Genomic DNA, 14,305 nt, shown 5'->3' on the forward strand with positions numbered 1-14,305 from the left:
TCTTTTTCCCTCCTCTGCTACTTGACTGAAAGGGCATCTGGGATGCAGCAGAAACTTTCTTAGTGAATTAGTCACAATCAACCAATTATGTCTGAGCCTTCCCTACAAGTTCCTCATAAATCTCAGCTCCTCTCTAAACTTTCTAAAGTCAAATTTGTTTCTGAAGATAGAGCGAATGGGGCAGGTTACTTCCAGCTGCAGGATGCATGATTGACTTTTAAAAGGACTGAAGAAATGTGCTGTGGGAAGATAAGCTCCCCACTTCAGGCAGGGCTAATTTTGGGCAATGCCCACTTAGGGGCCGGAGACTGGCTAGAACCCATTTTCCTTCTCATCCAAGTTATCTCACGGCAAGAACCTGCCCCGGCAACAGCACAAGCTGTTCCTTTCTTTTTCTTATGCTCATGACTCATAAAAGTCCCAGGGTTTTGCTTGGGATGTTGAGGACATATTTTCCCGAGGTTTGTTTTCCTGCCGAAGGCTGTTCTTGTCTGTGTGTGCTTTCTGGTTGTCAGGTCAGAAAGCAGCAAATTCAGGTGTTTTTTTTTTTTTTTTTTTTTTTAACTGTTTGCAGAATTCCTTGCATAGCTGGAGGCCGCATTTGGAGGTTGGAGTTGGGGTGGTGAGCAGAGTTTAGGGCTTTGTGAAATAGGATCAACCGTTTCTAGGCTATTCCCAATTTTGCTTGATTAGCCTCGGAATTGATGCATCTGGAATGGATTCTGTCACAACCAGCCCTTTAGCCCTTGAGCTTTATTTTCTCCCACCCTTAATATATCAGCTGCTAAGGGGAAGCAAGTCAGCTTGGCAGGGGTGAGAATTCTGCAGCTCTCACTGTCCAGGCCAGCTGGCCACTGGGTCCAGTTGACTCTCCCAGCCAGTGGCAGGTGGGAAACCAAGGGCCGACCTGGCAGGTTCAGGAAGCAAGTCCTGGGGGAGACATAGTGCCCTCCTGCCACAGTGCTGGCACACCTGGCACCATCAAGGCAGAAGGGACTCCGGGCATCTCATCTTCCTGTCCCCTGCATTCCTGTTTCTTGGTACCGGCCGAGTTGGCCTTCACCTTTCATTGAAGTGAAAAAACGGTCTTGAGAGATGCATTGTTCCTCAAGCCACTTTGGAATACTTTCAAGCACAGTTTCACAGCAAAATAGGGAAAAGGACAAGATCATGCATGGGGCTGAATCATCCACTTGGATTCTAGAAGGAGGACTTCGAATTCACGCTTTCTCTGTTCTAAGCACGGGGGAGAGGGACGCGGAAGGCATTTGGCCGGAGTGAGGGATGGAGGTCTGGTACTTGTCCAGAATTTCTCCCTCTAGATGGTGACAGGCTCTTAGAGAAACATCTTAATAAAAGGGTCAGAGCAGTCTGGCAACCACCCAACCTCCTCTTACCCCGGACAAAAATAACGACCTGACGAAAGTGTTAAGGTGATTTTTTTTTTAGTGCATTTACTGCTTTATAGACCCCAAACTCCCCAACTAATGAACGTCTTTTTTTTAAAAAAACAAAAACAAAAACAAAACTATTAAAACATTTGTCCAACTATCTTATTACCATCAGGGTTGGAGTAGGCGTACTTTGAAATCTTGTTTTTGTTTTTTTCATCACATAGTTGTACATTCGTCACCATGATCATTCTTTAGAACATTTGCATCACTCCAGAAAAAAGAAAGAAAAAGAAAAACCTCATACATACCATCCCCCTTACCCCTCCCTCTCATTGACCGCCGGTGTTCTTTGAAATCTTAACCGTGTTGACATGAGCGAAACACATGCGCACTGAAAGGCCTGGAATGCATGATTTTACAGCGATTTCTGTAATCGCACATGCTTTTCTCCTTTTCCAAACATTGCTGGGGAAGGGGGGTCAGTTTGAGAAAAGTAAAAGAGGCATTTAGAAAAAAAAAAAAAAAAGGAAAAGAAGAGCCACTTTTCCGCTGAGGATATTCCCCGAGGTCTTTGAAAGTGGCTCCATAGCCCAGGGTGAGAGCTGGTATCTGGGTGTCCCGGCTAATTTAGGGGAGGCCTGGAGTGAACACAGGCAGCAGGCTGGGTAGGGTCCGAGACTTGGGCGCGAAGTGACCTCAGGGGCTTCTCCCTTCCTGTCTCTCTCCTGGGCTCTGCAAAGAATGGAATGCGTGTGAGCTGACCAGTTCTCCTGGAGATTGTGGGATGTAGGAGGCCATCCCAGGAAGCCACAGCCAGGGGTTCCCAGACTGGCATGCTGAAAATGGGAATTATGGCTGAGGAGATAAGGAGGCTAAACGCTTTGGGTTCTTAAGATAAGCCTCCCATAAAGGCGAATTCCCAGGAGCGGAGGCAGCTGAACGAGATTCCAAGCTGGTTCCCACACGGCCTCTGAGATTCAAAGACTCTGGCATCCGAGGGGCTCTGGGATCTGAAACCCTCTGAGATGCAAAGGAGTCTGGGATCTGAGGACCTCTGAGCTAGGCCCAGCTGGGAGAGGGTAGAAGCCCTTCCATTTCCACGGTGAGTCCTCCAGTCCCCAACTCTGCCCATGTCCCCCCTCTGAGTAAAACCCTCTGACCCAACTCTTCCTCTTGCTTTTGGCATAAATTCCCCAGCACTCATCACCCCGGCCTCCTTTCCTTTCATCAAATATACCAATGCCCCTGGGCCTTTGCACGAACTGTTCCTTTGGCCAGGAAATGCTCCACTATCCCCTAAGCCATTTATCCTTCAGATTTCAGCATGGCAATCACTGCCTGAGGACAGCCTTGGCTGTGGACTCGGGCGAGATCTTTTTCCAAGGGCCCTGCACCTGTCTTCTGTCACTCTTCCTCACCTTGTGCCTGCTTCTCCTGGGTCCCTTTCCCTCACCAGTGCCCTGGGCGCTAAGGAGGTCAGGAACCCCCTCACATGTCTGGCAGGTGTTCATTCGTGCCTTTCCAAGGCCTGAGAGTGGGAGAGGGCAGACCTCCTTCTTGTTGGGGATGGCATCTGTTTGCTCGCCCTTTGGTCCTCGGGAATGTCCTGTGTCCATTTCAGAGGAGGAAACTGAGGGTCAGGAGGTTCCGTCACTCAACTGAGGCCACATAGCCCATAAGTGATGGCGGTTCTCGGCCCTCCTGCCTAGGGCTCTGTTCTAGTTTGCTAGCTGCTGGAATGCGATATACCAGAAACCAAATGGCTTTTAAAAAGGGGAATTTAATAAGTTGCTAGTGTACAGTTCTAAGGCTGTGAAATTGTCCAAATAAAAACAAGTCTATAGAAATGTCCAATCTAAGGCATCCAGGGAAAGATACCTTGGTTCCAGAAGGTTGATGATGTTTGGCGGTTTTCTCTCTCAGGGAAAGGCACATGGTGAACACGGTGGCATCTGCTGGCTTTCTCTCCAGGCCTCTTGCTTCATAAAGCTCCCCGGGAGGCGTTTTCCTTCTTCATCTCCAAAGGTCATTGGCTAGTGGACTCTGGGGTTCTCTCATCCTTCTGTTGGGGTTCTGTGGCTCTCTCCTCATTCTCAAAAGGCACTGTCACCAAAATGTCTCCTCTTTTATAGGGTGCCAGTAAGCTAATCAAGACCCAGGTAGAATGGATGGAGACACGTCTCCATCTAATCAAGTTTAATACCCACAATCGATGGAGTCACATCTCCATGGAGATAACCTAACCAAGCTTCCAACCTATAGCGCTGAATAGGGATTAGAAGAAACTGTTGCTCCCACAAGATTGATTAGGGTTAAAACATGGCTTTTCGAGGGTACTTAAATCCTTTCAAACCGGCACAAGTGGGTAAGAACCACTGGGCAGCTGAGGACAAATGTAGGTTCCCAGACCTTCTGATTTTGTCACAGCACTTTCATTCGTTTAGCAGACTTTATTATTAAAAAAAATTTTTTTTGTATGCTGTATGGTGGTGTTACATTTCCTTATTTTTCCATGCAAGCATCCTGTTATTGCAGCACCATTTGTTGGATTTTTGTTTGTTTTGCTTATTTGTTTGTTTTTTGGGGAAATGCATGGATTGGGAATCGAACGCAGGTCTCCCGCATGGCAGGTGAGAATTCTGCTGCTGAACTACCCTTGCACTCCCAGCAGACTTCATTTTATAAAGCAGTTTTAGGTTTATGGAAAAACTGTGCAGAAAGTAGGGCGAGAGTTCCCATCCCCTCTCCACGCCCATTTTCTTGTATATATTGATGTCCTGCGTTGGTACGTTGGTTAGATGAACTGCTACTGGCCAATCATGATTAATGAAAGTCCGGAGTTTCTATTAGGGTTCTTTCTGTGTGGTACAGTCTGTGGGTTTTGACAGATATGGAATGACATTGCATCCGTCATTATGTTATCCTACAGAATAGGCTCATACCTATAAAGCACCATAAAACACCTCTACCTCATCTACAGATGCCGCCGTGTTCGCCATGTGCCTTCCCAGCTGAGAGAGAAAACTGCCAAACATCATCAACCTTCTGGAACCAAGGTATCTTTCCCTGGATGCCTTAGATTGGACATTTCTATAGACTTGTTTTTATTTGGACAATTTCACAGCCTTAGAACTGTACACTAGCAACTTATTAAATTCCCCTTTTTAAAAGCCATTCAGTTTCCGGTATATCGCATTCCAGCAGCTAGCAAACTAGAACAGAGCCCTAGGCAGAAGGGCCGAGAACCGCCATCACTTATGGGCTGTGTGACCTCAGTTGAGTGATGGAACCTCCTGACCCTCAGTTTCCTCCTCTGAAATGGACACAGGACATTCCCGAGGACCTCTTCATCCCTCCACCCTGCCTCCCCTGACCCAGGGGCCACCACTGATCCTTTTACTTTGTTTGGGGTTTTTCCTTTTCCAGCAGCCATGTGGTTAGAATTCATACAGTATGTGGCTTTTTCAGGCTGGTTTTCACACAGCCGTATGCACTTACGGTTCCTCCTTTTCTTTTTGTAGCTTGAGAGCTTCCTTTTCTTTCTTTCTTCTTTTTCTTTTTCTTTTTTTTTAAACCTTTGCAACAGTTCTTGCAAGAACTTACTTATATTTGTACGATATAAATGGTGGGACACATGGAACAATACCCCATTGTACGGATGCACCACGATTTGTTTATTCATGTCAAACCATTTTGCACAAGGACCCCCCGCGACCCTGTCTTAGAGGTCCCTGCACATCTGGAGAAATTCTGACCCGGGGTCAGAGGCCGTGCCTGGGTTTCTATGGGTGTGACTGAGAGGCAGCCGGGGTGGGGCAGGGAAGGGTTGATGGGGACAGAGGGGCTTGGGGAGGGCCGCGGTTGGTTCCCAGAGTGGTGATGACTGAGGCCCAGGAGCTCAGGACAGAAGGAATGCGTGGGACAATTGTACAGCCCGCCCAGCTCAGCGAGTGTATGTGAGGGGCTGCCGCGGGAAGGCTGGAGGGTAAAGAGGGCCTGGGGCTGGGCCGTGGGGATTGGGGTCCCCCCCCCAATGCTCCTGGGGTGCAAAGGGTGTGGCCAGGTGGAGCTCTGCCTCTCGGCTTTCCCACCCTGTCGACGTCTGTCTCCTCTCTCCCTCCCTTCCTTTGTGCTCTGCCTTTTATTCTCCGATCCCCTTTTCCTCTTTCTTTTCCTCTCTCCTCCAAGGGCTGTCGGATGGGCCTGAAAAATGTTTGGATTGTGCCTGGGGGGAAACGTCACACTCCGGAGACACCCCCCAACCCCACCCCACCCCGTGCCCCCTGCCTGCATCCCAGTTCCTCCTCCCATCAGCTGCTGGGTGTCCCAGGGCAGGTCCTGTTATGTCTGCAGACCTCACTGTCTCCATGTGTAACATTGGCCGCTCTCAGTGCCCACCGCATGGTGCCATGCGGGAGAATTCGTGTGCAATGCTCAGAAGGGTGCTGGGCACAGAGCAGGCGCTCAGTAATAAGCAGTGTCCCTTATAACTCACGGAGGTTTTGGGCAAAGGGGTGGGTTGGCCCGATCCCCTTTCTCCCCCCAATAGAGGGCGTGGGGGGAGCATTTGTAGTGCAAGTGGTGGGGGCAGGAGGTGCTGCTGGGGTGGGGTGGGGGGCGCGTGTGGGTGTGGTGCCAGCCTGAGCCCAAGCTGCACCCTCTGCTGGAAAAGCTGCTGGAGTTGGAGGATGGAAGAGTTCTCTGGGGAGCAGGTCCCCTTAAGGGAAGGAAGAGGTCAGGCAGTACCCATGGGGCCTTGGCCGTGGGAGGGTAAGGGCGGTTCTCAGCTTTGTCTTCTGGTGTCTCGCCCTAGAGTCCCCGTGGAGAGGGGAGGCTGTGATTCACTGCATGGAAGAACGGTTTCACCAGGGTCTCTGCCAAGCACCGGGACCCAGAAAAGATGCTGTTGTAACTGCCAAGCCCAGAGGCAGGGAAAGAGGCACGTGCCCACTGGGCATGGAGGATGGGGTGTCTTGGGTGCATCTGGGGAGTCGCTTGTTTGCCCGGGAAGCTCAGTGTGGCTTTGGCCCTTTGTGTATGTGGGTAGCGGCTGCAGGTTTGCAGAGCAGCAGTGCCCTTGCAGGTGGGAGCACGTGGAGGAGGTGCCAGCCCTGCCCAGTGGGGCTCAGGCGCCTGAAGGAGGTGGCTGGGGGGCGGGGCAGGGCCCCGCAGACCCTTCGTGGGAGCAGATGGGGTCTGTGCATGTGGACATGCAGACTGCTATCTGAGGACCTCCAGGAATCATTGGTGGGAAAGAAGGAGCTCACAGGGGATTGGCATCACACCTCTCGCTGTCACAGGCAGAAGGGTGATGTGATAGTTAGATTCAGTTGTCATCTTGGCCAGGTGAGCATACCTAGTCTTGTTGCTGCGGACATAAGCCAATGGTACGAGAACCTCATCTGTTGCTAATTACATCTGCAGTCGGCTAGGAGGCGTGTCTGCTGCAATGAGTGACGTTTGACTTAATTGGCTGGTGCTTAAATGAGAAAATGCAATGTAGCACAGCCTAAGCAGCTTGGCATTCCTCATCTCAGCACTAGCAGCTCAGCCCAGGCCTTTGGAGATGCGAAAGAAGTCACTCCGGGGAAAGATGTTGGAACCCAGGGGCCTGGAGAGAAGACCAGCAGAGACCATCCTGTGCCTTCCACGTAAGAAAGAACCTCAGTGGAAAGTTAGCTGCCTTTCCTCTGAAGAATTAACAAAATAAATCCCCTTTTATTAAAAGCCAGTCCATCTCTGGTGTGTTGCATTCCGGCAGCTAGCAAACTAGAACAGGTGACTATTGTCAAAATGGCTGTGTCTTTAGCCCTAGGCTAGGGTGGCCCAGGTAAATGCAACCTACACATTTATTAATAAATGATTACGTTACTCTTCTGACTGCAAACTGAAAGCTTTCCCTCTCTGCCCAAGAGTTGGATGTAAGCTGCTTTCTACTTTATGGGGCCCTTGATGCTTTCTCTGTGGCTGTGGAGCTAGACCTAGATTTTGCAAATGTTCCAGCCCCCAACTTAAAGCTGTTACCCTCTCTCAAAGGAGGGACTCGTAGGACCCCACCCTCCACCCCAGGCAGGGTCATCACAGGCCTTTCTTGCACCCCGAGCCTCGAGACTGCCACCTCTCGGGTGCCACAGGAGCCCTGGCTCTGTGCCTAGTTCCCTCTGCTCCCCATTGTCCAAATTGCACTGGGCTCCTCCCAGCCCATTACCCCCACTTTGTCCTCTATGGCAGTGGTTCTCAATGGGGGGCGGGGGCATTGAGATTTGCCCCAGGAACATTTGGCCTGGGTATGGAGACAATTTTGGTTATCCCATCTGGGGCCTGGGGGGCTGCCACTGATTTTCATGGCTAGAGGCCAGAGACGCTCCGAAACATCCTACAATGCCCGGGTCAGCCTCTGACACCAGAGATGCATCCCCCCCCCCCCCCCGAATGTCAATAGGGTCTCCTTTGAGAAACCCTCCTTAAACTGTTTTGCAGATAGAAAACACGCCTCTGAACACTCCCCTGGCCTAACCTTGGCTCCAGGTACCAAAACCCCTGTCCCCACCCCTGCAGCTGCAGGAGACAGAGGTTCTTGCTGGGCAGAAATCCCACTCCAGTTCCTCCTTCTGTGCTAAGTGTAAATAAAATCGGAAATTCTTTGAACTTACAGGGGCTGAGGCATCAGCAGGGAGTGTTAGGTCTGGAGGGATTGCAAGAGGGCTGGCCTCTAGAATGATCCATCTGTTCTATTAAAATCCCCCAGCTGGGTCAACATTAGATTACTGTTTAGAAGCTTTGTTTTGTTTTCTCTGGAAGAATAAAGAAATGGGAGCTTCAGGTTCGCTGGAGATGATCTGATGTAAGAAATCATACACAAAACACTGGCCTTGCCCACCTGAGGGCGGTCACCATTGGACTCTTTGATCAGTGCACAAGCCTGTTCTGTGGCTGCGAGACAGACCATCTGGATGCTCGCTGAGTTTTCAACTTTCGAACTTTTGTTGTTTGGGTGTGTAGGAATCAGGGCTCCAGTTACGGGAAGTATTCCATAAACGCTCTGAAGCTTCTGAAAAAAAATTTATACGTAATATATTTTTAAAATTTTAATTTTGCAATAATTTCCAACTTACAGGAAAGTTGCAAAAATAAGACAGAAACAATACATAGAACTCCAATGTACTCCCCCCACCCAAATATGAAGCTTTACTAATTATCACCGTTTTGCCTCATTTGTGCTATCATTCTATGTGTATCTGTTATCTATTATTTGTCATCTATCTGGCAATAAAATCTTTCCTATCTGTCAAGTCTGTTTAATTTTTTCTATCCCTAGTATTTGTTTATTTCTTCAACCTTTGAGAGCAGATTGAGTTACTCTGCTCCTCTCTGAGATTTTCTCGTGTAATTTTTGGTTTATGAGCCAGCACCCTAAATGAGTAATTATGCTTTCTGCTCATTTTGCAAACTCCATTTCACATGTTGCCTTCTCTGCCCAGGCAGCTCTCCCACTCATGGAGTTACCTGCCCTTTGTCTGGACACACACTCCTCAACCATAGCACTTTTTATTGTCTTGTTACTTGAACATAATTCCCATGTAATGAATATAACTAAAATAATTATTCCCCAATAGCAGAAGATTCTCAAGGGCAGGGACCATGTATTATTTATTTCTCTTTGGGCTCTTAGCATCAGCAAGGGGTCAGGAAGTGTTTTCTGAGTTTAACTGAACTTTAAAGAAGTAAGGAATAAGCAATGAGTTGATCAGAAAAATGGCAAATTTGGGCCTTTGAATTTTTTTTTTGTATGCTGCATAGTGGGGTCCCATTTCATTCTTTTTCCATGTGAACATCCTGTTATTGCAGACCATTTGTTGATTTTGTTTGCTTGTTTTTGTTTTTGCTTATTTGTTTGTTTTTTGGGAAATTCACGGACCTGGAATCAAACCCGGGTCTCCTGCATGGCAGGCAAAAATTCTACCCCTGAAATACCCTTGCACCCCCGGGCCATTGAATTTATATTGAGGTATGCATTACTGTAAATTGTTAACAAGGTATGTTGGCGACTGCCTGAGAACACCTCCATCTTCTTTTTCAAGCCAATCACAATTCCCAATGTGCTTCCGCCATGCCCTTCTCAGTGTCAAAAGTCTCAAATACTTCAAAATGTGTTTTTGGAATATCGAAAGTGCTGTGGTGGAGACTAGAAGCACCAGGAATTTGAGGTGTTTTTAGGATACACTTCCTAATGACATCCACTGCAAAAGATTGGATTATAGAATATACACATAGGTATTTTCTTTAAAATAATGCACTTTTATTACTTTCCAAGATACACTCTAAATGTCTTGAACTAGGCTGCAAATAAGGATCTAGGTTTTGTATGATCATTAAGTAAACCAGGTCTTTTAAAAACTAAACTTGGGATCTTCATAAATATACAAATGATTCATAGTCAATAGGTGGGTTGTTTGTAAAACAGTTTATTATCCTAAGTAGGTTAAAATGCTTCCTTATCTTGGCATTGTTGTTAATTTGCATACTAGTCTTTGCTTAAATGACCACATATTCTTGACCAGGAGGGTCTGAGTTTTACTGCATCCATCCATCTAGCAAAATTGAGCACCTACTATGTTCCAGCAGGCACTTCCTAGTGAAAATTCCTAGTGAGGCAAACTCATCTCGAATGTAGAGTTGAAAGAGTCTGGATCTGGTGTAAGGGTTGAGGGCGAGAGAAGAATCGAGGATGACTCCTAGATTTTTGGCTTGAACACCCTGGTTGAATGGCCTTGCCACTTACTGAGGTAGATGACAATGGAGAGCAGAGGGTCTAGGAAAGAAAAATCAAGAGTTCAGTTTTAGCCATGTTAAACCTGAGATCCTTAATAGAAAGCTAACGGGCGATGTCAAGTAGGGTGTTGGAAGCACAGAAGTCTGGCCTTCAGGGGAATGGTTCAGGGGAGATAAAAATTTGGGGCCATCAGCATGTAGATAGTATTTAAAGCAATGGTAGGGGTTGGCATCAACCAGGGTGAACATGGGGCTGGAGAAGAGAGGAGAACCAAGGATTGAGCCCTGAGGCTCTCCAACATTTGGGAACCAAGAAAAGTAAGAGGACCAGGTGTACAGGATTCTACAGTAGGGTTCTTCAAAGCGTGGCTCCCTGGTTGTACCTGTCTGTGTTACTGGTTTGTTACTGGTCCATGGCGAGGCATGGAGAGTAGGTGTTAAGGAACTTTTATCGCCATCTGACATTGCTGCATCATCCAAGCACAGACTTGGATGTGCTTTATCTAGCTATTCATTTTTATTCTCTTGTTACGAAAGTATTGGCTAGTAACAAGTTGGAAAAAGTAAAAACCCTGGGCCCTCATCATGGGTTGAGTATGATGAGGACACAGAATTAGTCTTGGATTTGGCAGTTTGGGTGGCCTTGGCAGTGGAGGTTTTCTTGGCCTGACGGGAATGGAAACCTGAGTGGAAGCTGTTAACCGAGAATGGCAGATGAGAAAGAAGATTTTGCGAGTATGTATAGGGCTTTGCTGAGAAGGAAAGAGAAATGGGTTGGTAGGAGAGGAGAACAGTGAGAACAGTTTTTATTCTTTAGGTTGAAGGATATTAGAACTTGTCATATGCTCATGGGGATGATTCAGTGGAGAGGGAGAGGTGGATGATGCAGAAGGAAGATAGATAATTTCCTTTAAGGTGCCCCCTTAAATTGTGGGTAGGAGGCAGAGTCCTGTGCACCCCCGAGAGTGGACCTCAATGGAAAGGGGCAGGAAGAACTCATTCAACTTTACAGCAACTTCCTCTGTTTTAGCACTGAAAACCCCACATCCCCCAAACCCACTCACTTCAGGGATATCCTCTGTCACAGGCAAATTGAGACAGCTGGTCTACCTACCAAGGCACCAGGCCTGATAAGATGAGTGCATCATAGGATGCAGGGAGTTTGGTGAGCTTGACGGAGGGAAGATGAGATAGCTCTTGATTATGGCTTCTGTTTTCTTGGTGACATGAGTTGAGACCGAGGAGGGGGAGAGAGGCTGGAGGAGTTAGGAGGTGTGGAATGGGTCATCTTGGAAAGGAAGAAAGGGAGATTTCTAAAAGATGTGGTAACATTTCCAGGTAGGGCTGGGTTCCTGAGATCTGTGGCCATACTTTCAAAGGGGATACCCATCGGCATGGGTGTGTGGGTGTACTCTCTCCTACAAAAAGCCAGACTTCATTCTATTTGATTAGTTGGAACATAATTTATTGCCCAAGAATATGATTAACATGGATAATATTCTTGGTTGGTAGGACTTTGAGATAAAAATGGAGAAAAAGTCAAATCTCCTGAGAGTAAATTAACAATGCTTCCACCCTCAGCTTATCTTCTTGCATTAGGGCCTGCTAACGATTATATACAGACCCAGTCATGCAGTTCTAACCCTTTATAACCAGATCACATGTCCTCCCATCTCCCGTGGAAACACTGTGTTTGTTCATTTTGCGCATGCGACAATTTAACATTAGTGGAAATAAGTCTTTGCCAGGTTTGCCTTCCTGCTGACATTCATCGGAAGATGTTCAACTGTATTGCTAACTTTTACTTATTTTGCCCATTCTGTGGGCAGAGTCTAGATAACAGGTACTTAGTCAGAGCAGATGCTTCAGGAAGGAGAAGGATGCCTGGATTTGGAGTTAGAAGACCTGGATTCAAGCTATCTATCCAGCCATCGTTTATTGGCCAGGTGACCTTCTGGAGCACATCTAAACTGTCAACTTCAGTTGGGTCATAAAATGTGGCTAAAACCACCTACGCTGGCTACTTCAGAGGGTGGAGAAACTTCATAAAATAAGTAAATGAAAGGGTCATGTGTCAAATGAATGTCGCAGGCTGTTGTGGTTATTTGCCACCTGCTTCTGTGACTTTCTTCAATTATTTCTAGTTCTGTAGCTGCAATAAATTGGGACAGAGAAAACTGCTGAACCACTGGGCGTGGCAACTGGGCTTTAAAAAACTGTCAGTAATAAGACCGGATGAGGTGGTGGGCGAGGTGCCAGGGGAAAAATGAGAAGGGAGAGCCTGGGTGGTGGGACTGAGGTGTGGGAGGGTGGCAGGGCGGGGGGTTGTGGGAAGAGAGGGAAAGCGCTGCGTTTAAAATACAGAAAGCGGAGTAGTTCCAGGAGTTGACAAACTTTAGGGTGCAGTCTTAAAATGGGATTGCTGAAATCATGTCCTGTGTGCTCTGTTTTAGAACACAGTGGGCGAAGAGGCCATTTTAGAAGGACTTTAAGTGTCCATCGCTGAAAGGTTTCACCTTCAGCTATTCAGGAAATTCTACTCTATAAAGTGAGTCATTCATTCCCCAAGGATTCTGCATAGCCAGGGATTGTACCGGGCCAAACACTGGGACATTGCTCCTGGAAGATTGTTTCCATTTGTCATGGGCTATAACTTAGAGGTAGTATTTTTGAAATTTGCAATTATGCAGGACTCAAAATATTTTTAAGAAATTAGTTAGAAAATCCTCATGTGTGGTCCTTCCTTTATTATTGATTATGACAAACAGACAAGTTGTATGATCCCCAGATCAAGTGTAGATTTACTCTTAATTGATTTAAGAGGCAACTTGGATTCCAGCGATACAGATACCTCCCTCAGAGGACATCCAAGACTGTCTTATCTTCAGATTCCCAGAGGGACCCTTTGTTTTTCTCTGCTTGATCTCAGCAGTCCACAACCCCTCCCTTAGAACTCCACCATCTGTAGCTCTCACTCTCCAAGATTCAGCCCTTGGACTCCGACTCATCTCTCATCGTACACTAAAGAAAGTCATTCTTCCCCTTTAATCATTCTGTAAAGAGATCACGAAAACAACAAATTCTTATTATCAATTATTTCATGCAACTCTAAACTGTTTAAAGTGTAAACTAAAACTTGTCTCCTGACCCGCTCTCAGGGTACCCACGCTTTCTCAGAAAGCTCGTACAGGCTGGGGCTTCAGGGTTCATGTCTGTAAACCCAGGTCTCCAGTTCCACCTCTTGGAGCTCTATCCTTCTGCAGCACACGGTTAGGAGAGGCGCTCATTTCAGATGCATCAAATCTTCAGATCGGCTGGCTATGCCCACTTCACAGCTCGTGTGGACGGGCCTTAAGTGACCTGTAAGAGGGGTTTCCTGTGGGCGGCCTTGGGAAAGATATTTGATTTCTGTGTGCCTCAGTTTCCTCACCTGCAAGGAAGGGCTTAAGGCACCGTGATCCCTTATGCACATTAATGCTTTGACCAGTGTGTTCCTCTAACCTTCTCAATCTGTAGTTCCGGTTTCCTTTTAGTTCTTGTCATTTGTCATTTTTGTTTCTCCCCCAGCGGAAGAATTTGTATAGAAATGCAGGAGTTGGAAGAACTGGACTCACCTTTTGGCTGGCTGACTGTGAGACCCTACCCAGTCACTTGGCCCTTTTATACCTCAGTTTCTTTATCTGAGAAATGAGGGACCAAGACTGTTGGATTCCCAGGAAGTTCTCTCCTTCTGGTACCCCCTGAGTCTCATCACTTCCTCTGATATGATGTCTCCGATCCTAATGGGGTAGTCAGCTCAGGGTAGGTGTTTGCTGTTTTCAGCTAAAGGGTCTTGGGTGGGGGACAGGCTGGGGAAGCTGGGCCCAGTTCCAGCACCGCTGAGTCAGTCCCTTGTGCTCTGACTTCATTTTTTCAATAGAAGTGTTGTGAAATCCTGGACTATCACTCATGCCCATGTTCAACTATGATGCATTTGTGGCGCATTCCAATGCACGTATGAATGATCTGCAGATGATCTATCACCTGTGAACTTGGGATCCCCTGCCCCTTCTCCGTATGGGCAGTTTTGAAGAATGCTAGTGTGGCCAACCATTCCATTTCCCCTGGACTATCCTGGATTTTGTATTGAAAGTCATGTC

The 14,305-nt window shown here is 47.2% G+C and overlaps 1 long non-coding RNA gene across 1 annotated transcript in view; it reads left to right on the forward strand.

The window, feature by feature from the left end:
- LOC143646724 (uncharacterized) overlaps positions 1–13,986 on the forward strand; it is a 43,251-nt gene extending 29,265 nt beyond the window's left edge. The window contains exon 3 of the long non-coding RNA XR_013157597.1: positions 13,734–13,986. This is a non-coding gene — a long non-coding RNA (uncharacterized LOC143646724). The remainder of the gene's footprint in view (positions 1–13,733) is intronic.
- The last annotated feature ends 319 nt before the right edge of the window (positions 13,987–14,305 follow it).

This window comes from Tamandua tetradactyla, chromosome 9 (genome assembly GCF_023851605.1).
Source record: "Tamandua tetradactyla isolate mTamTet1 chromosome 9, mTamTet1.pri, whole genome shotgun sequence".
Taxonomy (NCBI): Eukaryota; Metazoa; Chordata; class Mammalia; order Pilosa; family Myrmecophagidae; genus Tamandua; species Tamandua tetradactyla.